The sequence below is a fragment of the Columba livia genome, chromosome 15 (genome assembly GCF_036013475.1).
Source record: "Columba livia isolate bColLiv1 breed racing homer chromosome 15, bColLiv1.pat.W.v2, whole genome shotgun sequence".
In the NCBI taxonomy this organism is placed as follows: domain Eukaryota; kingdom Metazoa; phylum Chordata; class Aves; order Columbiformes; family Columbidae; genus Columba; species Columba livia.
The window spans coordinates 2,311,854-2,336,617 of NC_088616.1; the positions used below are offsets into that span (position 1 = coordinate 2,311,854).

The 24,764-nt window shown below is 44.4% G+C and overlaps 1 long non-coding RNA gene across 3 annotated transcripts in view; it reads left to right on the forward strand.

Annotated features, from left to right (window-relative positions):
- LOC135575487 (uncharacterized) overlaps positions 1 to 24,764 on the forward strand; it is a 110,847-nt gene that overhangs the window by 62,310 nt on the left and 23,773 nt on the right. For 2 of the 3 annotated variants that reach the window (XR_010466305.1, XR_010466306.1), the window contains exons 2-4: positions 12,940 to 13,090; positions 20,150 to 20,259; positions 22,850 to 23,090. This is a non-coding gene — a long non-coding RNA (uncharacterized LOC135575487). The remainder of the gene's footprint in view (positions 1 to 12,939; positions 13,091 to 20,149; positions 20,260 to 22,849; positions 23,091 to 24,764) is intronic. The other variant, XR_010466307.1, reaches the window with a different exon arrangement.

Here is a 24,764-nt window from a genome sequence, read left to right on the forward strand (position 1 = left end):
CAGGAAGGGGGGCGGGTGGAGGTGCCACGATCGGGGTGACACCTGTGGCGGCTCCTCTGCTGGCTGCGCTCCTTAAGCATCCACTTGGCAGCAGCAGGGCCATTAGCCCTAATGGCCTGGCTAAACTCCAGCCTGCCTAATTACACTTTGCCTGTGAAGCAGTATATTCCCAACGAAGATTCGGGTGCGGAAATTCTTCTTCTCATCCTCTCCTAAACAGCGTTATATGAAGGATGGTTTAGTGCTGAAGATCAAACCTGCTTTATTCAGAAACCTAAATCTGGCTTTAGGGGTGTAAGAGAAAATGGAGTCTTCAAACCAACGGCCAGGCTCCTCAGCAGACCCCGGTGCACAATGTGGTTCTTTCTCCCTTCTGCAAATTTTTCACATTCCTTTATTAATAACAAACCTCCTAAAATCTGTTTAAGCTCGTTACTTGAAGCAAATAAAAATACTTCACAGAAAAAAGAAACAGATGGTCCTAAATGTTGAAGATCTATTTGAGATGTATTTTCAGCCCACTGTCTGGAATTTGTTTCAAGTTGTAAAGGAATTGAAGTTTAATTATGAGCTCTGCGATATTAAAGCTGTGTAACCAGGAGATTCTCGCATGTTGGCCTGGCTGCATATCAACGCAACTAATTATTTTATGGTCTCCATACCCTTGCTGAAAGAAAATATTTATGTATTTGTTGGAAGGAAAATAACTCTGGGGTTGGGGACTTTTCCTTTGGGACTAAATTGTTGCTGCATTAGAGCTGAGTTTTGCTGTTAAGCTGGAGTAGACAAAAGATTTGCATCATCCAGGCTGAGCTGGCATCCTACCTCTGGATGTGGTGTGTGCGGATGGTTCCTGCTGAATTTCATTTCAGAGTGGAAGCTGGATTGTGGTGCTAAGAGCCTCAGACTGCAGCTGTACCCAGTACGTTCAGCACTGTAGCCTGCAGTGTCTGAATATTTCCCATTTCTCTGATCTTAAAGCTGTTTTTGGGAAAGCGCAGGCTTTAAGCAGAAGCTATGGTTATGGCTTTTTTCCATGGGGACACCTCAGGAGGTTAATTCGATCTATGTTACTCAAACTCCACAGTTCCTGCCGGCACATCATCTGGTTTTCATAGTCAGTTCTGCTTCCAGCTGAAACACAATATGGTTCATTAAAAATCACACAGCTGCTGTCATGTAGAAGTTGTGCTCTTAGATGACCCATGGACATGCTTTCCGTCAGGTAGATATGATCACCTGAAAGGAATGAGTGGAGAATGACAATCTAAAGCCAGAGGTCATGCTGAGCCCAAGCAGAGGAAGGACAGCATCTCCGGGGCAGGTTCTATTTATTAGAATAATAGTTATCACCAAATTATTTTGGTCAGGAGAGAGATCATGAATGTGACTCTTTCTTCTGCCATGCTTAAGGTTCAGGTGCAATGGGCAGGTAGGACGTGTGAGTAACGCTGCTGCTCCTCACAGCCAGGCTGCTTAACGCTTGCTCTGAAATTCATCGCTTGGCACCTCTGATGCTTTTCTGCCTCGGTGGATGCTGGACATCGTCGTAGTGGGACAAGAGCAAACGGTGAATAACATGCATCTGAAATGCAGCTCTAAATGCATAATTTCAGGCATTACAGACTGTAGAATTTGTGTTTGCATAACATCAGTGAATGCCAGACTGGCAGTCAAGCATTTATAAGAAAAGTAAGCTGTCGAGTAAAGAGGTTTTATTTTAAAAAATTAATGGCTTACATGTAGGATTTTTATGTAATGTATTTTTTTAGAAATCTTATTTTTGCCTCAAATCTAGGACTTGAGTTTTCTCACTTTCCTCATCCTTTCACAGGAAGCTTGGAATAGCTGTAAAAAGTGAGGGTTTATGGAGGAGGCATTCTCAGCTGCTTTCGAACAGAACTATGGAGAAAGAAAAGGTCAAGCAAGGTTTTACTTATCAGATTTTCTATCAGTGTTTCTCCTTTACCTTAGCTGAAAAACAATGAGAAGTGAGAGGTATTTTTAAAAATAATCAAAGTGAAAACTTGTTTCCTACAAAAAATAATTCAGGATTTTCTCTCAAAAAAAAAAGTAGTGAGTGGCAGGTTTCTAACCTTGAAAATACTGGATGTTCCCCTCTCTGCTGCCTCCTCCCCAAGTCCAGCCAGCTCGGGCATCATGCCCAAGTAAATCAGTGAGAAGATGGCTCAAGGTTACTCTCTTTCACAGATGAATGTTTCTGGATTACTTTTTTTTTTTTTTTTTTTGTTCCTGCTTGTTTGTTTTTTCTTTGGGACACAGAAATGCGTGTTATTGCAGAGTAAGCTAACATATCATGCTTTATCCCCGAGGAAAAGAAAACCCAAACAATCTGGATAGTATCAAATGTCTGCACAGCCAAGACCTTGAGCTGCTCCTGCGTGTCTGCCCATGGCCACAGCAGTGACAGCCACACGGGGCTGGGTCTGCAGGGTCCTGGGTGCTCATCAGGGTCTATTTTGAAGGGTTTTAATGATTTAGCCTTTGTGCCTGGTGGGGGGATGAGAAAGCTTCTTGCATTCCTGGCCTATGAGCCTCTCCAGCTGCCCCAGTGCAGCGGGTGGTGGCAAATGAGGTCTCTGGGCTTGGTGTGTGTTCCTTTTTCAGTGGTTTTGTTCTCAAAACCACACTGGATTTTATTCCATTTGCGGCAAGGGCACTCCTGTGCATACCCATTTCAGAACTCTAATGTTCCCCTCCATTAATTTTCAACCAAGCGTAAAACCTGACCTCAGGAGGAGGCTAAATTTCTCCCAACAGCAGCCATGGGTTGCCCCACAAGTGTACAAAGCCACGGGGCTGAGTTTTGCCCACGCACGGCGCAGTCCTGCTGTGAGTGCTGGAGGTGACTGAGCACTGCCTGGGAAGCCACGGGTGAGCAACATCGGAGGGGAGCAACTCCTCTTCCTCCATGTGCTGTTCAAGCCTCTGTGCCATACACAGGGTATTGCCTCCTGTTATTATCAAAACACCTCCCTGGAGGTGTTTAAAGGCACATAGATGAGGTTCTTGGACATGGTTTAGTTCTAGAGTTAGGTTAAGGTTGGACTTGATCTTCAGGGTCTCTTCCAACCGAAATGATTCTATGATTCTATAGGACTACGAAGCTGGTGAGGGGCTGGAGCACAAGTGTGATGGGAGCGGCTGAGGGACCTGGGGGTTCAGCTGGAGAACAGGAGCTGAGGGGAGACCTTCTGATCTCTGAACTGCCTGAAAGGAGCTTGGAGCCAGGGGGGTCGGGCTCTGCTCCCCAGGAACAAGCGCCAGGAGCAGAGGAAACGGCCTCAAGTTGCGCCAGGGGAGGTTGAGGTTGGATATGGGGAACAATTTCTTCCCCAAAGGGCTGTGGGGCATTGGAACAGGCTGCCCAGGGCAGTGCTGGAGTCACCAGCCCTGGAGGGGTTGGGCAGATGTGGAGATGAGGTTCTCAGGGACATGGGTTAGTGCTGGAGATAGATCATTGATTCCAACCATAACCTTGAGGGTCTCTTCCAATGAAAATGATTCTATGATTATGTCACCCTTGCATGCACCTGCAGTCCAAGGACACCAGTTGGGTAATCCTTACCTTTCCCTCTGGTTACTGTGAAATCTGGTTCTCAACAATGATCTCCTGTCGGGAGATGCCTGTCAAGTAAACTTGGGGGAGCAGACTCTGATTTTTGACTGTCAAAATTTTGAGCCTGTGAGCCCTGTCCAGCCCGTGGCCCCGGGACATGCAGCCTCTGTTCCTGCCTCCTCCCAGGGCACCGAGTCACACATCGGCACCGTGCACATGCTGTAACCTGTGTGCTGATGGTAACTTGGAATTTGAGCTGACAGATAACAAGTACTTTTGAAAACCTCTTCGTCTCTCTGTCCCTGAGGAGGCTTGGGCTCTGTTGGGGTCCTGGAGTGTGAGCTCAGGGGTCTGAGCCACTGTCGAGTGCCTGCTCAGGCAAATAAAGCCACTGGAGGTGGCGTGTTGGCGCCAGATTTTGTTGGAGTTAAATCAAGTTTGACAGTCTGAAATGATACCATCATCTGATGTCTAGTTTTCAGCTCAGCTATTTCTTCATCTGAGATTTTATTTTTTAAGAAAGTAATAAACTAGAAGTCCTCCTAATTTGTTTCAGAGTTAAAAAGTGCCTTTTTTCAGTTTAGAAAGTGAAAGATTTACAGGAATAAATTTTATTCGTTTCGACTTATCTACAACATATTTTTTTTTGTTCACTGGAAATGCCTTCCTCCTTCTAACATCTTCTCTTTGGTCTCTGTGGATGCTGTGACCCAGGTGGGACTCACCGGGGCAATGTTCTGTGTGTCAGCCCGTAACGTGTGCCGTGTGTTCATGTTCTGCTGTGTTACACACGACCAGCTCCCTCTTCAAGCCTGAGTGGCTGGTACTAGTGATCTTGGATGCTTGATACCTTTGACCACTCAGTTTAGAACTGGTGTACACTGGTGGGGCTCAACACCTTATGAAGCAGTTGTTATTCCCAGAGTCCCATGTCCAAGTTCTTCAGTGTGGGCCAGACACCAGTACAATTCACAAGGCAGGGGATGCACTCGGGGCATCAAAATACTTTCTTTTGGTGAGTAATATATTCTCCTTTATGCGTTTTCTTCTCACTTGATCCTTTCCTTGTCACCCTGCCCACAGCAAGAAGATGGCATGCAATAAATACATTTAGGTTGCTGCTGAAAAATCTGCTGTTGCACTTGATGAGATTTCTTTCAATGTGGTATCAAGTACATTTTCTTCAAGGCATGAAGCCAAGCAATTCCTAAACCATGGGAAGAGCTTTAAATTCAGTTACTCTTGAGCTACAGAGATACTGTCCATCAAAGTCAGTCATCTTTGGTCCCAGTGCTCATATTTCGTGTGTGTATTGCTTTGTGTTACTGTGTATTGTGGTTTTGTCTGCCTAGTCGTTACTCTGGCACCTCTATCCAAGGTGCAGGCGTTATCTTGCTGTGCAGGCGGTCCCAAGTCTCAGTATCAAGAATCCAAATGAAGTCTGTGTTCCCAGGTGCCTGGCTTTGCCGCTGCTGAGAAGGTCTCTCCCTCCTCCCCTCTGTTTGCTTTGAGTGTGTTAATGAAATGTATAATGCATGCAGTATTGGTACTGCTGCTAACTTGAGCATTTTGGGCCCCTTACAACAAGAAAGACCTTGAGGTTCTTAGGGACATGGTTTGATGCCAGAGTTAGGCTATAGTTGGACTCGATGATGTTAAGTGTCTCTTCCAGCCAAAAATGATTCTATGATTCTATCTGGTATCAGGCTAGGAAGTGTCTGGGCCTGAACAGCAACAACATATCCTCATACCGAATGCCTCTATGGTTGACCTGCTGCTGTTCATCCCTGCTCAGTGGTGCACGCTCTTGCTGAAACCACTGTGTTATGCAATGGGTCATCTCCAGTGGGATTTGCACTGTGAAGTTTGAAGGGCATTTTCTTCAAGGCATGAAATTAAGTGATACTTTCATTGCTGAGACCCAGAATAACACTAGTATTCCTACAGCAAACTGCAGCGTGAAATCTCGGCCTGAGCAGCTTTTTAGCATTTTTCACAATTCTTGAATGTTATTTGTATTCTTCCAAAAGATTTTTTTTTTTTTTTTTTTTTTTGCACCTTCCCTGGCACCCCCACCCTGCTCCCTGTAATTTGTAAACACACTTCAGACCTTCCCTGATGTAGATGAATGCATTAGGCATGGCATTGTATGAAAATATAGAAAAAATCAACCAGCTCAATTTTTAAATTGCAAAATAAGATGAAACTGCTTCGCACAATGCCACTGACCCCTTGCCTGGAGATATTTGTTCTTGTATTTGGACCTGTGATCTAAGATCACGTATAGCAGAGCGTCCCTACAAACCTTGTTCCAGAATGTTTCTTCCTGAACATGTAGCTTATTGTTCTCCAGATGTAATTAGCCCAAGTGTTATGACAGTTGGCAGGATTACAGCACTTTGATAAATGACCTGTTTCTTAGATGGGGAGGTTTGTGAAAACAAGACCATTCATCTCATTTCCTCTGTCCAACTTTCTTCTTGAAAATTTGCACTTGGAGTTAGATGTGCTCTCAAGGAGAGGTTCTAGTGTTCCCACAGCTGCTAGCTGTGGATCCCTCTGAGTGGCAGCCCTGCCCTTGAGCACATCAGCTCGTCATTACCATATGGTGTCACTTACAACCTTGGAAAGGGCTCAGATATGGACGTTGAAGAGGACAGCTCTCTAGTACAGAATCCTGGAGTACCCTGCTTGCCACTGGTTTCAGGTACTCGTTAACTCCTACACTCTCACGTGTCTAATTGTCATCTCCCCTCTTCCAGGCTGATACGAGACAAGCTGTATAAACCATTGTGGTGGTGTTGAAAGTGTGAAGGTTGATGTGAACGATATCCAGGGCTCTGCCCTCATCCACAGCTCCGGTCACTCTCCCATGGCAGACAGTCATGCTGGTCAGACCCAGTATGCCTTTGGTCAGTCCACACTGACTAGTCCCAGCTGCTGCCTTCTCCTCTAAGCCCAGTCCAAGAGGACTTGAGCCATGATTTTTCACCAACCAAGGCAAAGTCAACTGTTCCCCAGATTGTCGTTTTGGCCTTTTTTGAAGATGGGTCCAATGCCTGTTTTTCTTCAGTCGTTGGGGACCTCCTCAGTCATGACAACATCTTAAAGAAGACAAGAGTGACCTTCTATAACATTGTTCCTGTTGGCACCTGTAGGTGCAAGTCATCTGGTCTGTGAGCTCGAAATCAAGAGAAAGGATGAAAAACCTTTGATTTCTGATCTTGTAACTGTTACTGAAGCTGCACTGAGGAGGCTGGAGGGACTTGGTGTTGTGTCTGTTCCAGTCCCTGTGATGAACCTGACAGACTTGTGCTGTGCACCAAGGGAACTAGTTTTGTTTTGCTGCACAAACTAACCTCCTTCCAGGAGGTTCTGATGGCTACTTCATTAGTTAATGTAGATCCTTCTGGTCATGCTGAAGCTCTAGAGCAATTTCTTTGGAGACGGTTGCTTTTCCAAGCTGGTTGGAGCTAAGAATAAGGGCTTCCCTGTGAAGTTCTGCACACTGGAGTGGATCATTTATCTGTTTTCTGAGTAATATGTGTGTCAGAGCTCAAGACAGTAGCTTTCCAGAGGCTTGAACAATGGTGACTATCTATTCCACTTTACAGCGTATTTTTTAATCTGAAATTGGGTTTTAGGCTTTCCTCTGTTGAGCTGTGTGACTGATCTTAAAAGCTTCTTGATATATTACCCAGGCCTATTAGATTTTGCTAGACCTCTCCATCACCAAGAACTGATTTCCCCCTCTTCCCCCCTTAATGCTTGAACTCGGAAGGGCCTTGGGGCTTCTGGCTTAATTAAAAATTAAATTTACAGATCATTTCTCAAATCACCCCTTAAGCAGCCAGTAATAATGATCGCCCCTGAGTAGTGTGTGTCACTGTCATTTTAACGTGCTGTGTCGTAAATAGTAAAGTGTCCCCTCTGTGAACCCTGTGTGGAGCAAGCTGCCCTGTGCTGCTCTTGGTTTGTGTGTATAATATGAAAATCAGTGTGTTTTGAGTCCTGATCTATACTATACTTCATCTTCAGTCTGGCTGAGCATGCTGGGTAGACTTGTTCATGTCAGTTTTTTCTTCCTACCATAGCAAAGGAAGGAGTGACTTGTTTCGCGTTTATGAAAGGTTCTATGTGTTTCAAAAGCTATTTTTGTTTCACCCAATTGTTTCCCCTACAATTTGAAGATTTTTTTTTTGTTGTTGTTGTTTTTTCTTCTCACTTGGATATTAAGCTTCTTAAAGGTCCTTTTCTTCCAGTTAAAAGGACACTCACTTTACGTGAAGGGAATAGCTGCCAGCCCAAAGCGGTACAAATGGCTCTTGCTGTGATGCTCCACACTAAACACACTGCTAAGAGCCTGCTGGGTACTGCAGTGTTACGGGTGGCAGAGTTCATCACAAACAGAACAACCAACAACCTGAGCACTCTCTTGTGAGGGTTCTCTTTAAGTTTTTACTGCATAATTTCCTTGAATTTATTTAATCTGTGAGGAATCTGCCAAAAGTTCTCTGATTATTTGCTATTCATGCTATGCAGTTGATTGCATAAAGCATTTGCTACATCTGCCTTTTCTTGATATTTGGTGAGTTGTCCGTATATTTTGAAATAGGGAATTAATGTTAATGACTGGTCAGTACTTTCGCTAGATGCACAAGTCTCTCCTCATGCAAGGAATGTATTTGTATGAAGCTGTCCGGGGCATTTCTATATTGTTTTACCTGTATTGTTTGTTCTAAAAGGTGCTTACCTTAACATTTGAATTTACTCTAACTTTTGAGTTAAATGTGCCATTGTGTCACACACTTTGAGCTGTCATTGATGTGCTCGTGTCCAACAGCCTCGGCTCCGCGGTTGGGGCTGCGTTGTGTGGCTCTGATCCACGGCTGAGGCGTGCTGCTCTCTTCCCTCTCCAGACACCGCTCTGTTCTATTTCCAGATATATTTTTAATCGTTAAACTCCTAAAAGAGAGGCTGATCAGAAGGAAGTCCCGGGGGGGTTTGGCCTAGAGATGCTTTGCCAGATCTGCTGTGTTCAAGGTTGAATTTTGATGGGGATGAACATTTAACAGCTCTGCAAGTGGTCTCAGAGCTGAAGCCCTGCAGTGATGGTGAAGAACAGGCTCAGGAAGAAAATAAAACACCCTTTGAAGCCCTTTTTACTGGGGTAGTACATAGTTTAATAATTGTTTGAATTACTCCAGTGAAAGCCCCTTGCGCTCTAAGAAACATCACTGGAGAAAAATAAGTTAGCCCCAGCTGAGTTGCCAAACCATTAACCTCAGATACTGAAGTGACAGTGCCTGCTTGTGCCTGTGTGAAGTATCTGTTCAACTGGTGGCATCAAAGGAGCGGCTGTTCTCCAAATTCTGGTGGGGGGGAAAGACAAAATGCTGCCTAGAGTATTTCATGAGTCAGGGCTAATTTAAAACAGTAGCTTGAATCCACTGTGATTTACAGAACCCTAAAACTTTCTTTCTAACTGGAGTAGCAAATCCCATACAAGTTCTGGATTCATTGGGAGTTTATTGTCCTTGCAGCCATGGTTTTCTACTCCAAGGCTATGGGGGCCCCCGAGTCCATCATAGGTGTTGAATACAGAGGTGAAGAAAGCATTAAATGTTTCAGTTTTGTCTATGTCCCTGTTAATAAGGTTACCATGCTCATCAAGTAATGGCCAATATTCTTTCCAGTTTGGCTTTTGCCATTAATATATTTTAAAAAGCCCTTTTTATTGTCCTTCACAGTACTGGCCAGTTTCAATTCTAGTTGAGTTTTGGCAGCACGGATTTCCTCCCCACAGTGGCAAGCAGCATCTCTGAGTGCTGAGTCCCTTGCTTCCACTGACCATCTCATTTATTTTTTCACTGTATTTCAAGAAGAAGATCCCTGCTCAACCAAGCTGCCCTTTTGCCTCGCCTCCAAATCAGGAGCCTTTGCATTACTACTTGCTGCAGATCCCCTGGAAACAGCCCCAAGAAACTCCTCCCTATCAACCACAGTGACCCACAGCTCTGCTCTTGGGGCTGGGGGGCTGTGGTGGGACTGTGGGGAAGGGCTGTTCTGGAGCCAGGGGTTGCTGGAGCTCCTCTGACAGAACATCCCGAGGGAAAATCAGCTGAGGAGCAGTAGAGTAGCACAAGGCCAAAGAAAAATATTCATGGTTCCTCTCTTAGAGGTGCTATTGCACTGCAGCAGATGCAGGCAGGAGCAGCGTCTTGGTGCGCAGCCCCTGCAGTGGTTTGGGGTTGAAGAGATGGGCTGCCATTAATCTTGTGTCAGTAATTAGTCATTTCCATGTTTCCTATCCCGAGATGTGCAGGATTAACTCTGTGTTACCTTCTCCACCTGCAGCAGTGTGGGAGTAATTGTCTGACCATGTGCAACTGGTGTACACGCATTAGGTCCCCAATGAACACGTGGACAAGTCAGTTTTACCAGGAGCTCTGTGTGGTTGAAGAATGTGAAGGCTGGATGAATGGGTCGGGGTAAGCGACCCACCCCAAATAGCATGATAGCTCTTGAAATGAAGGAAATGGCTCGCCCTAAGTGTTATTCTGGAGTCTGCATGCATGTATGCCACAAGTGATCTTAGGGCTTTCTTGCAACTTGGGGCTGTCATAACAGATGGACTCAGAGTTTGAGTCATCTCTTACATCACTGCTTTTCCCTGTTCTCTCCCTTTTCCTACCTTGAAGATGCTAGTGCATTAAAAGTCCTCTGTCCCAATGCCAGCTAAGTCCAGGGGGTCAGAAATTAATAGTTAAGGTTCTTGGGATGGTAACTTAGTTGATGTTATGTTGTTTGAACTTATTGATGCTTCCATGTACAAAGGCAGGAGAGCAGTGTCCCTGCAGGCAGCTTGGCATGGCAGCAACCTACGTTTTCCTGGCACTGCTCAGGCCAGCGCTGCCCTTGGTTTTCCCCTTCGCATCTCACTGAGGATGCATCTGTATCGCATGGCTGCTGTTTGCAGCAGTGTCCGGCAACACCAGCATGCTAATCTTCATACAAACACTTGGTGGGAGAAAAGTCTTGCTCCAGGCAATCTGTCTGCATACATGGCAGAGGGGAAGGAATGCAGCTGGACTTGGTTGTGTAGTTTTAAATAACAGCCTGTTTAGCTGTGCTCCCTGATAGTGTGTCATTTCCTAGAGCAATGTTGTTTCAGAGTAGCCCAGAAACATCTGGTTACCTGCAAAAGAGAAAAACTATAGATTGGAAGTGCTCTGAAGCTATGATAAAGAAAACCTGCTTTGTGTTCTGCTGAAGGAGATTATTCAATGTACCTGGAAATCATACCTGTGAGGCTCCTCTGTTATGTTGGCTGAATGTTTCTGGGGTGTCCTGGGACATGCCCTGAGGACGCATCTATACAGCTAAAATGTCAGGGTACCTGAGATGACTCCTCAAGACTTTCTGATACAAACTGACCAAAATTTTGGAGTTTGGCAACTCACACAAGTTTCCCTGGGAGAAAGCTCTTTGTGGTGGGTGAGAAGAATTCTTGTGTGGGAGCAGTCTAAACAGTGTTTTAATTTCTGATCTGCTATCATAAGGCATATTCCCATGCCAAACTAAAAAGGATTCCAAGTGAAAGGTAGCATTAATAAGGGGGGGGAAGTATTTTTGCCATAATGCTGTTTTCTTACTCCTTCCACTTCTTCCTCCTCCTTCTCTGTGAAGTTCTGGTAAAGTCACTGGGATCTTGACAAGTATTTAGCAAGAAAATGCTTCAGATCTAATATTTTTTTTTTTGACAGATCCATCACTGATCATTCTCTCAACAGCTGGTTCTGCTCAGAGTGAATTCGAACTATTTTTGTGTATTTGTAAATGATGGAATTACACAATGCTCCAAAATAATTGTACGGTCCTGCTGTTTTGATACAGTAACATTTTACATTGGCTTTGCATAGGCATAAAGGATTACGTCAGATACACAGTATGGGACAAGAACTGTATCTTCCTTTAATGTGTACTTAAGCTGCCATCTGAGGTCATACAATCACAGAACAGTTTGGGCTGAAGGGCCCTTCCCAGCTCCCCAGTGCCCCCCCTGCCATGACAGGGACATCTTCACCAGCTCAGGTTGCTCAGAGCCCCGTCCAGCCTGGCCTGGGCTGTCTCCAGGGATGGTTCATCTACCACCTCTCTGGCCAACCTGTTAAGGTCATGGCAGGGTTGACTCCTGTGCAGGAACAGGTGGGACTTACTGGGGCTCAAGGGAGTTTTTCACCTTATTGAGTGACTGAATCCTCCAGTGCTGCTCTGGTTTTGAGCAGCTGCAGACCAAGGCACTTATAGTGTTCAGATATATTTTCCAGTGATGGATGCAACAGGTGTCATTGGTGCAGAAACATAGTTATCCCACTGAAATGACATTTTTCTGCATGTGGGGTGCAAACAGAGCTGCTGGGATTCAGAGCCACTGGTTCAGCTCTTGGGGCTGGTTGGGTTTTGTCAGTGTCGCAGTGCTGAAAGAATGATGTTGACATGGTACCTGCGAGATGTGTTCTTGGGTCCTTCTCCCAGCTTCTTGGGAGCATCTGCCTTGCATCAGCTCAGCAGCCGGAGCAATGTGGCTTTTCATCCCTCCTCCAAGTTGGGCAGCTCTGCTTTGTGCATGTCCCTCCTGTCGAAGTCATGGCTGGTGTTCGCCTTCCTGGTTGCACTGCTTGTGAGCACTTTGCAAGGTCTCCGTAGGCTGTCCTCTGCTCAGGTGGGCCAGAGATACTTTGCAGTGAAGCAGGAAAGAACCTAGTATTCTCTGCAATGATAAAAATACAAAGAAATGAATGTATGTGTGTATATATTTAACAAATAGAATTAAACCCTATTTTTTCCCCTGCCTCCTACTGTTTCTCCTGCCAATCTGTGTGCCACCAGTCCCTCTTGGAGACCCTGTCCCACTAACGCTGTGCTGTTTGTTTATACATATTTGGGTAAATGAGGTTGTTTGATCTAGCTGTTCAAGAGGAAAACATTGCAGTGGCCTCTGTACCGCACCGTGCTGTTCTGTGTCCAGGCACGTCGGCTCTGCTGGAACAAGATAAGCGGAGCAGCCCGCTCAGGCTCCCCAGCAGAGCTCTGACGGTCATCTCAAGGGGCTGCTTTGCTGGCAGAAGTTCATGCTTGTCCTGCTGAGTCTCACATCTTGCATCTGAGCTTGTTTTCTCTCTACTGACTTCAACTAAATTAGCTTCTACTCTGTTTTCTCTTTCCCCTCAGAAAAAAAAGAAAACAACAAATAAACAAAAAACACACAGAGAGGAAAGAAAGGATCAGAGGTAGCTTGGGAACTGTTGCACACGTGAATGCAATTTTAAAGTAGAGTTTATCTGCTTTTCTTCCAGCCCTGCATCCCGTCCTGCTGCAGCGCATTGTGAAAGTGTCTCCTGCTTCCTCTGTTTCTGACGAACGCTGCTATCAGCTTGGCTATTGCTCAGCCACGGTGATATTGCTGCTTGATTTACACGGCCTCTCTGCTTCTTGCTCCTGTGCTGCGTGAGTACAGCCATTATAAAAGCCATCTGCAGCTTGTGCCTTTATTCCTTGGGTTTCTAGGCTGGCAGATGGTATGGACAAAAAAAGAGCCTTCCTCTGTCTAAATTAAGCAATAACACATCAACGCCCAATCACATTCTTCTTATCACCTCGTGATGGCACTTTCATAAAACCCCTGTTTCCATAGCTAAGCATGATAGATATTTCTCAGCCTTATGGCTTGTGTCTGAAAGGAATCTCTGTGCCACAAGCCCTAAAAGAAATTACACACCTGTCCCTGCCTCCCAGTTTCCAGTTTGCAACAGCCCTGCTCAGCCAGCCATTTGTTGCAGCTAAATTAAACACTGACAAATTCTCATGTTGGATCGGGACTGGAGGTGTTGGTGGCTGAATGGGCTGTTTGCCCTCTCCTGTGCTCTCATTTGGTGTGAGTCTGAGTATCGCTGAATTCAGAAATCTCATTTTAGAGGTTATCTTTTCACAATACAAAGAAATAATTTGATTCTTTTTGGTGATTATTTTTTTTTTTCTTCTTTTGACCTGCTGGTTTATTATAATTTCCTCATTTGGCCTAATTAAAGTGCTGTGTATAGCAGCTTGTTAGGCTTAACTGCGTTCCTGCATCGCTCCGGGTAGCGCATATTCACTGATCGTTTTAGCAGCAAGATTGGCCCTGGGCAAATAATTTGTAGCAAATCACTTGACTGACTGAACATCGCCTCCTTTTGTGGTTCATGAATTCTCTCTGGCAGATCATTGTTCTCTTGAGCTTGTTTCTTGTGATGATTTCCCAGCTAATTCCTGTGGATAACTTTGGGGCTGGGGTTCCTCCTCATTCAGTATTTGCAGCTCAAGCTGCTCCAGCAGCTTGTATAAGATGCTTTGGCTTCTTGAATGAATCCATATAACCAACCTCAACATCAATACTTAACAATATAAAGCCCAAATTTTCTTGGGCATTCTCAATATTTCAGTCAATCTTTCAGTTTTACTAAAGGCTTGCTTCATTGCATATGGAAGTTTAACAAAAACAATAGAAAAGAATTACAGAAAATATCTATGCTTTACCTCTGGCTATTTTGTGTTATATACTTATTGCAACATTCCCTTGCTTCTAGTTCCCATTCTCCTCACTGCCTTATGAAAGGAGCTGGTTTTCTGTGACTCAAAGGGACACCCCACATCCAAAACCTGGGGAGCAGAGGTGATGCTTGTGTACTGACATAGCAGAGGAGACCCGTGACCTAAGCTTAACTCTTCCGTCTTTAATCTGCGGCAAATGCTAAAGTTGCTTACAAAGACCAATAACTTCTTGTTTTTGCTTGGGTGTGAGGAGGCTGGGAGTATTTCCCAAGCATTTTCAAGTATTTTCAAGTATTTTCTCCTGGCTACTGTGCTTTGAAGAATATGGTCTTCAAATGTGGGATTAACAGATTAAATGTTTTGTGTAGATGAGGTTCTTAGGAACCTCGTTTAGAGGTGGACTTGGCAGTGGTAGGTTAATGGTTGGACTTGATCTTAAAGGTCTTTTCCAACCAAAACCGTTCTATGATTCTGTGGGAGCAGGGATTTTGTGGCTGGTTTCCCATGAGCTGGTGAGGTGCTGGGGGCTCTGTGGGTCACATTCACTGCAGGGTCACATCCACTGCGGGGTCACCTCCAGCACTTGTGTCCCTCCAGCCCCCCCCAGTGCCTCCATCATCTGGGATAGCTCCTGCCCCCAGGTGGGCTGGGGTCTGACTCCCAGGAGCAGCATTTGACGTGTGGCAGGAGGTGAAGTTACCACACAAATGAACACAAAGCACTTGGTTCCCTCTGCATGATGTTCTAACAGAAAAATATGCTGGCAATTTTTTTGCTCTTCCCTCAAAAACTGATGTGTTTGTAAATTCTAAGCAAGTACTGACAGGTGACTAATTTATTTTTGTCAGCTTAGCAACAAAGGCTACCCTTTGCCACCACGTTCATTTGTTATGGCAGTGCGTTGGCTGACATTGAGATTCATTTGGGTTTTTAATATATTTCACTGATGCAGCGTTGTAGTTATTCACCTGCATTTCTCTCTTTTTCTTCTAAAACTAATTAGTTTCTATTTTCTCCACATTATTTCCTTAATCTTTTACATTTGCAGACCTATGCATCTACAGACAGGGGTCTACAATTTTCCTAAGGCGGTACTGCTAAACCAAAGCCCAGCCTCCTGCTGCCTTCGGAGCACTTTGTGTGGCCAAAGATATGTTCATCTCAGCTCTGACAGCATCACTCATTAGAGTTCTTGTCACTGTCTGGCAGGCGCTTGTGGTTGTAACATGGAAAAAGCCAGGAAACTTGGCAGGAATCACTATGTGTTTGCCTGTGTGCTATTTTCAGCATGTTAACATGAATAAGCATAGTAGTGGTCTTGGAGATTATTGGTCGAGACGTTTTTCTTGCACAACGTTCTTCAGTAAAGGAGATATGGAAATAGCTTTGGCAGTCCTATGTCACTTTACCTTCATGCATCAGTTTAAAGTTGCTAGATCTTTTTATTTATTTTCAATAAAGTTGCTGGGAACTTTTCCTAAACATTATCAGCACTCACGTGGAAACATATTTTTATAGCGTGTTTCTAGACCCTTTAACTCCAACAAAGCATTGAATAGTTCACGGATGGCGCCATTGCAATTATCTGCACTCTGTGCATTCCTTTTAGCTTTCAGATGCAAACCCCATGTTAACCATATATCATTATTAGACTGACTTCGTAGCAATAATTGACACAAAATGAAATTCAGAGCAGGAAATGGAGAGGCTTTACCATTCAGCATGAACAGACTGCAAATTAGTGTTACTGCTGTAAAGGTTAAGTGAGATTGAAAACTGTTCACTTGCTACCATGTAAGCTGAACATTTCATTTGTGGGGGAAATAGCCATGATTGGCATCTAAAAAGTAGAGAGGATGCAAAGAAAAGGAGAGTAGCAGCTTCTCCCTGCTGTGAAGTGACTATGGGCATGCTGAAGAAGCGTGCTGGATGGATCCGATCAGACCCCATCCCACTGACAAGTTTCTTTCATTCAAAGCAACCTGCCTGCTCAGTGCCTGCCCAAAAAGGTGGGAGAGGTTGGATGTGCTAAGCGAGATATCTTCTGCCATAGTTCCAGTTACCAGTTACTGTAGGGACAGCTCATCCAAATGTTTGTGTTGCCCGTGTTTCAGCCTCAAGGTGAATTTCCGTATGGCACAAGGTGCCATTTCTGATGACATGCACACAGAGCCAGTAAAACCTGAGAGTGTATTGCTCATTATAAGGCATGAAGATGCTGAAGGATGTCCAACAACCCTCTTTGCTTGCAAGGGTGTTCGGACAGAGCTGTAGAACAGCTGAGTGGACAGTTCACTAATGACAATGAACTGTATGAGCTTATGAAAGCAGGGAAGTGCTGTGCAAATGGTTCATTAATTTCACCACAAATGAACCATAGAATAGAAAACTGACTATTGGTGACTAGAATAATTTCACTAGGAGAAACACTCATACAAAAACTCCTTTTTATTTGATATGAAAAAAGGATGTTTTTTTGACAGATTGCTTTGAATAATGTATCACCCCATGAACTGTTTCCTTCCCCAGCTCCTTGCTCATCTATTGGCTGATGCAACATAGCAGGAGCTTTTTGGAGGTTTGACCCACCTTGTGAAAGGACCCCAATGTGCTGTGCTCCATCTGTGAACTCAATTGCTGCAGAGAGGAGGTCTGAGTCCCGGTACAATGAGAAATCCTAATTTCTTCCTGTTTCTGCAGTATGTGGTACCTGGAAGCCAGAGGAGGATCTGAATTGCTTTCAGATTAAATTCCTGCTGCTGTCATGGTCCTGAGCAACAAGTTTTCTAAGGTATTGAGCTCCACATGGAAAGTGGTCAGGCCGTATAACTTAAACAGGATGTATCTTATTATCAGGTTAATGATTTTTAAATGAACAGCTAACTCTGCATCATCTGCAGAAAACATAAGCAATACATGGGTTGCTTTCCAGTCCCCGGGCAGGTGTCATGTCCAAGAATGGACTTACGTGTTTCCAGCTCAGAAAAGCTGTGTAACCTCTTCTTCTATCAGCTAAAAAAAGCAAACAGAGTATGTTCCGTGTATGTAGTTCATTTTTGTTTTCCTTGATAAGCCTGCCATCGTACCTATTAAGTAATTTCTATCTGTTTAAGAGATAGTTTATGGGCAGATTCTCCTGAGCTAAAGTATCTTTTGTGAAAGATTCCAGTGGCAGTGTCTGTCTGCGCTGTGATCAGACAGCTTGGCTCCGAGCAGCTCTATTTCATCTAACATGACTTCACGCTATGACTTGCTAACAGTGGGCTGTAGCGTGTGCTGTATCTGTACAATTAGCTTATCAGGAGATGTGAAAATAAGATAAATATTTATCACTGAATTTAGAAGTGGCACATGCTGAATTTCAAAACTGTTAAAGGGATGATTCTAGGGTCTGATATTAACCTCAACATTTAGAACGTTTTAATTCTGAATGGAAATATCTTTTTCCATTGTCAACATCTCCCTGGTGTGGGAAGCACTGAGCACCCAGTGTTTGTGGGGCAGCCTTGTCCTAATGCTGTGATCTTAACATATCTCTCAAATTCAGCTGGACACCTTTCCAAAGGCCTAATCCTGACCCATGTTCATCTGTGATGGGTGGACAGCCATGGATATGGTAGGGCCGGGCCTCAGTCATCAGAGCAGCCTCCCGCATGTGGAATACTCAGCGTGAAGCTCATGGTTTTGAGACGTGAAAGGCTCAGCAACCTCTAACCACCATATATTGGTACTACCACATAAGGCAACAGAAGCAAGCAATGGAAAAGTTGGATTTTTAGGAACTCAGAGTTCTGAAAATGGATGGAGGTGGCTGTAGCAGATGCACTTGCCTCCACCTCCTCCCCACCCCCCCAAAAAAAAGCAACAGAAACTTCTGGGCTGATAGACCACTATCAGCGTGCACATGCCCCCTTGGGTGACAGACAAGGCCCTTGACCAATGAGATACCTCCATTGAGAGAAGTTTCTGGACCACTGCCATAAATGATCACAGCTCAAGTTCAACTGGGTATAGGTGGAGTTGCTGGAGACTCTCTGGGGTTGGCGTCCTTGCAGCAGTGGGTCTCAGTGGAAGACTTCTTCTTAGACTGGCCACCTAAGGACCATTCCTCAAGGACTGAGATCTTCTGGGTACCCTTGAGAGTCCTCACTTGGTAAGAGTGGGAACATGTGCGTTTTGAATGATTGTTTTGAAGTTTTGGGATCTCACCCCTTGAGTTTGAATCAGCTCCTAACTGGTAACTGAGCCTGTGTTGTATAATGTTGGTTTTCTGCTAAACAGTTGTGGTTAGAATGAAGTCTGTTTGGAACTTATCTCTTGTCTAAGTTGACTTTTGGGGTACCTCTGTGACAGTGGGGAAGAGAAGGCACCTCACCTTCCTGGGGGCTTTGATCAGTGGCCCTAGCTCTGGGCGGCTGGTGGTGGGGCTGGGGGAGGGACCGAGGGCTAGGGGTGCCTTGGAGGGATCAGCGGGATGTACAACACCGCTGCTTAGTGAGAGTCTACAGAGCTGAAAACCATCACGGGGCAAAACTGGCTGTTGGGCACAAGCAAAACCAAGAGGAACATTCCTCTGGCAGCTGTCATGCAGATGTAACACAGGAGCTTGCTGTTCTGGGTAGGGGTGACACTCATGACCACGCTGGGTTCCTGCTTTACACAGAATGGTTGGGGCTGGAAGTGATTCTGTAGATCCCCAGCCCAGCGCTGCTCACGCAGGGTCACAGAGCAGATCACACAGGTGGGTCCAGGCGGTTTGAATGTCTCAGAGCAGGAGACTCCACACCCGCTCTGGGCAGCCTGGGCCAGGCTCTGGCACCTCCCAGCAAACAAGTTTCTGCTCATGTTCAGATGGAGCCTCCTGTGTTTCAGTCTGTGCCCGTTGCCCCTCACCCTGGTGCTGGGCACCTCTGAACAGAGTCTGGTCCATCCTCTGACACCCAGCCTGGAGATATTTATAAGTGTAAATAAGGTCTCCTGTCAGCCTTGTCTTCTCCAGCTGGACAGCCTCAGCTCTCTGTCTTTCCTCATCAGAAAGATGCTCCAGACCCCTCAGCATCTAATAATCTTTGTAGCCCTTTCCCAGCACCCTGGGCCTTTCACAAGCTCCAGTGGCTCTGAGCACTTTATACCAGTGTAATAATACTGAACATGGTATTGGCATTAAACAATTACAACAAAGTACAAGAACAACCCCAGAACTTGCTTGTTTTCAGTGTCCTGCAACGATACCCTTTATTATTTAATTCCTCCTACAGGTGGATTTAGAGTTTCTTTCTAGAAATCCAGTGTTTGTGCTGCATTTGTTGCTTCCTCTTCTGTGTTGTGATTTACAAGGAGGCTGCATGTATACTTGTTACTAGTAGAACATTTGTTTTTATGCTGTGTACAAATTCTTTTTCTAAGAACCATGCAGTAACAATTTCTGTCACTTTGATTTTCTGGCGGTTAATGCATTTAAGCAGAATGTGTGCTTAAAGCTTGTGGGAAGGGGAAGAATAGATATATCAAATATACACCGTAGGGCTAATGAGTCTTCCCTGACTAAATAAAAGGATAAACCAAGTCCTGTAAACTTATGTTCGTAGTCACTAGGAATAACGCATCATTAAGGCCAAGTTATTTTCCCAACCAGAGCGATGACATGGACTTGATTCATGCAGGTCACCAATAAGTAGCCTTCAGATTATCACCCTGAACATTAATTAAAGCTCTCCAAGTTGTTTTATACAGCCTGCTGTAAAACACCCTCTAAAACTGGAGTTTGGCAGTTTGTAAAGAATCCAGGTGACCAGTACCTGGTTGTATATTCTCAAATATCGTTAGTGGAGTGGACAGAGACGACGACGTGACTATTAATCGAAAGCTTTCGTCTTCGTTTAATTGCCATGGCAGGAGGATGCCATGGGGGATGCTAGGGGCTTAGTGGCTAATGTAAATAATTTAATGATTCATTTGTGCTGCGGTTGCTTTTAGAAACCCTCCCTGTGGACCAAAACCTGTGATGCTCTATAAGCAGCAATGAGTACACTGCCCCAGGTTCAACCCTCACACTGGGCTCCTGCGCTTTGGGCACAGAAAATCAGGTAACACCTTTAGCCTTTAAAACAAATATATATATGTAAAGGAAATGAAAATACACTGTAGTTTGGGTGCAGTTTTGCATCAGACATTTTTAACAGACTGAAATCCATTGTCCTTCAGAAGATGGTTTTGTTTACCTCAGTCAGTGCTAAAATATTCATTAAAGACAGCAAGAACTTCTTTGTATTATGCAAAGAAACTTTGTACTAAGTGTTGTCGGTATGTGTTCAGCGTATGAATGCATAATGTTCTTAATACTCAGACGCTGCAAATAGTTGTTTTGAAAAGGATTCCAGTGGCTTTCTAAAATGTATATTTGATTAAAAAAAAAAAAAAAAACAAGCTCAGGATTATGTCAGCCCTCTGGATAATTCTCCTGTGAAACACTTGACAAAATTTCCTCCCAAAGTTTTTCAGGAGGAATAAATTGATCTAAACAGAAAATGTGAGATGGAAAAAAAACCAACAATCAGCTGCTGTATCTTTTCCACTATTTGTTCTCTCTTGTTTTTACAGGCATCCCTATGTGTTTTTTGGTTTTGTGTTATTGTAACATGGACCTCCCTGCTGGGCTGGTTCTCCCCAGGAAGCACCTCGGTTGCGGTCTCCCACTATAGAGTAATGCCGTTCTAGTGGCATTAGCCAAATTTTCCACTGAAGCAAATGAAAAATGCCCTGCAGAATTCACATAAATTGTCTATAATCCTCAGCCTAATAAAGTGGGTAATTCCAAATGAAAATTTGCTTTGGACATGTGTGTTAGTAAATGCAAGATTGAGTTGGTGCCCTCTCACCCTGTCCTTGTGTCCTGCTGGCAACGTATTGTTTCTTTGAGCCTTTATAGCAAAAATGCCTGATCTGAAATATGCCACATCATTAGTTTTTGTTTTGTTTTTTAATAGGTTATCGTTATGCTTTAGGAAGTTTGCATTAGTTTTGTTGTTGGGAAATGAAAGCAAGATTTGTGAGTAAGTACGAGCTAGTTGGGCATAGACAGAGATGAGCCTGATTTCTTTAATAAGCACAGTCTTAACTATGGAGTAACTGTGTGTAACTGACTCCTCATAAGCTGCTTTTGTTCACTGTACAAAAGAGCAAGACTTTTGCAATTTGTAACAGTATCTAATAATTTCTGAAACAGGAGTAAAGAGAGATTACTTGATACCACTTAATAAAGCCAACTTTAGTCAAAATATTTTTTCCTTTGGAATTATCCCCTCCCAGTTCTCTAATTTGAGTATTTTCACTCCTCTAATAGAAGCTTAGTTATTAATAGCGTTATTGAGAGGAAACAGTGGTAGATTTGTTTCCATTCATCAAGTGTCTTGAGTATATTCTTCTGCCTTTCATCATAAGCTACAGAGCTACGTCCAAGTGAGCACTTTCCAATTCCCCCAACTTCTGTAACTCTATGTGATGGCTTTAAATAACAGGAAGCCATCAAATATGAAGGAGTTAAGCAAATTCATGTGGAAATAATGTGAAAAATATAACTTGGAGTAGATGCAGATCTTAGTTTTGATTTTACCTGTTCTTGGCTGCATTAAAAGACGTTCCTTTTATGGTTCAAATCAACGAAAGATATAACTCCCAAAGGGAGATTTCCTCACTCTTGCCTGAGAAATGAGCGATACTCCTCTCCGTATATTTTTTTAAACAAAACATCATCCAGTGTGTCTTTTATGTGAGGATATTTCAGTGTACTTGATGGCATTTAGTTGTCATTGCTGCGCATTGAGCTGATGAGGTTACGACTGAGGTTGGGCAGACGAGCAGTCAGGGCTGACGTGTGAAGGGGTATTGGTGTCGTGTGGCCTGGCCGGTGGTTATTCGCATACCGACAGCTTTTTGCCGGAGAGAAGGGGGGCCAAAACAGGTGATACATCTAGAAAGTAAGTCTGTGCTAACTGCTGGACCGAAGCCAGATGCACCCTTTACATCACCTGCCGAAACTAGGAGCATGGGTGATGTGCTGCTTAACTGGGAGGGATGCTTATACTCCTGCTCCTCCAGTGATGAGCTGTGTGACTGAAGAAACATATAACTTGATCTGTATGACCAATAAAAAAAAGTATGGGCTTTTCCTGTTTTCTGGGACAACCCTTTGACTGGGGTTTTGACTAAAAGAAGTGGTGCTGCTAAGCAAGGTCTTCACCTGCATCATCCACATGTGCTGTCTGACTCTGCATTTCCAGTCACTTAGTCACTCTTTGGAAAAGTGTCTCCAAGTCACACATGTACAGCAGTGTTCTGCAGGTTTCTGCTGGAATCCTTCCTCCCACTACTACTGCTTCTATTTAAATAAAGCTTTGGGTTCACAGAGGCTCGTAATCCTACAGCAGTGCCTATGGCTAACATTTAACCAAGTCTATGTATTTTATTTTTTTTTAATTTTGGTAAATACAGGATTGCACATTATTTTTTCACAATTGAAGCACAGGTTTTAACAGATTTTTAGAGTGGAAGCGACATCCATGTCTTTGGTGGACGTGCAAGGAGAGGAACTGGCAAAATGATTGTTAGGGTTCTTTATTTGTCAAGCTTGTCTCACAATCAGGTGAACTCATGTCTCTTTGAAAATCCATTCCTTAGATTTCAGAGCACTGCGTGCCAGCTGTTCTTCATCTTCCTGTTGTATCAGAGCTCTGCAGTGAAGCAATAACGCCTTCCGTGACTGCAGCGTGTACTGACAAAGGAAACTTCTCTGTTGTGCCTTGAAAGAAGGTTCCTGAACTACAGAATCCCAGACTTGCACTTGTAACGTCAGCTGTCAGAAAGCTGCCACGCTTCTCTTGGTCAACAGCAGTGTTGTTTGCTGCCTGTCTGCATCAAGGTATACATAAAATACTCCTTCCACACCAGATATTTGTACTTCTAAACAGAAGATGTAATGAACTTGATATTTTTATATTCCTACTGGGAGAAACTGGTTTCTTCTGGTAGGACCCTGAATTGCTTGTATCCTAAGAAAGACTGTTAAAAATGCTTCACTTGAAAATCAGGCTTGGAAAAAAGATAGGAAAAGACTCTGAGGCTTGTTTCTTCTCCCATGGGTTCAATCCTGTAAGGAACAGAATCACAGAACGTTGTCCTGTGCAGGGACAGGAGTGGGACTCAGTGATCCCTGTGGGTCCCTTCCAACTCAGCACATTCACCAGCTCCAGTACCAAAGTCTCCAGCAGATCTTTCACTCTTGTTACAGTTGCCCGTCACTAGATTTGTGTGGTCCCATCAGAGCTGTGGAGGACTGATGTGGTGCAGCTGCCAAACGCAGCCAGGCGGGAGGTGGCGTGGGGAGGATGCAGGGGCTGTGCGAGCTGTGTGATGTGAGGAGGCTGCTGATGGTATCCTTGCGTGGCAATAAGACCTAGGAAACCCTAAATTTAGGTTTTCTAAATAAAGGAAACTTGGTGTGTTCAAGAGAAGCCTAAACATATATCTTGCTTTAGCTATGATGTTTCATGCATCACATGTTAATTCCAAGCTGTGCCAAAAGCTCTCACAAAGTTTACTTTTATTAGAAATTTCCCTTTTTAGTTCTTCTCTCATGCATTCGCAAAGCCGCTGGTTTACAGACGTAGCCCTGAGCAGTTTGTACAGCTTCCCAGTCTGTCTGCCAAGCAGAGCCAGCACAAGTACTGCAGGTACAGCCCTTCCCTCTGCTCTCAGCTGTTCCGCAGCACTACAGCCCAGCCCAAGAGGCAGCTCCATCCCTCCGGCTGCCTGTCCCTGTGTTGCTGCTCAGCCACCAGTCACTTCGCTCTCCCTCTCTGCCACAGCCCATCGCCCCAGCCCCCTCGGTGTGCATGTCGTAGGTGCATCCCCCCTTTGTCTTCTTGCCACCTCTTTTCTTTGGTGGTTCCATTCAATACATAGCAATAAATCTGCACCTTTGTTTAAGTTTGCATTTTGACATCTTTGAATATGAATTTTGTTGCTCAGGTCCATCATTAGCCTGTACATTGTGTTGCTGACTTGGAGCATTTGACTGTTTCCCAAGTCTCTTGCCTTCCAGGCTGCGATGTAGTTGAGATTTTAGGCCATTTAGCTGCAGCACCTTGTGCTAGAAGTTGTATTTGCCCCCTTCCTATGAGATACAGAGTTGAGCCACATGTTTGGCCCAAGTTACTGAAACTCAATGCAGGGCAACACCTGGCTGTGTGCTGGGGGAGGGTCTGGGTGGGCTGCAGAGCAGCAGCCGGTGGAACTGCACTGCCCTGCCACCCATGAAGGTCCCCACCAAGTGAATGTCCATCTGTACTGCTCCTAAAAGGACCCTGAGGTAAGCAGCTCAGACGTACAACACTAGAGAAGATGAAGACACTCAGTCCCCATCCCCCAAGGAATTTCAGTCTTGCCAAATATTCTGCTTTCTGTGAAAACGAATATTTCCTGTCCTGGAGAGCAGGGGTAAGATGCCATTCTGGAGAGGGTTTCTTGCACTGTTTTTTTTCTGCATGTTTTCAATTAGCATTTTTAGAAAGGTCTCGTTTTTTTGTTCTACTGC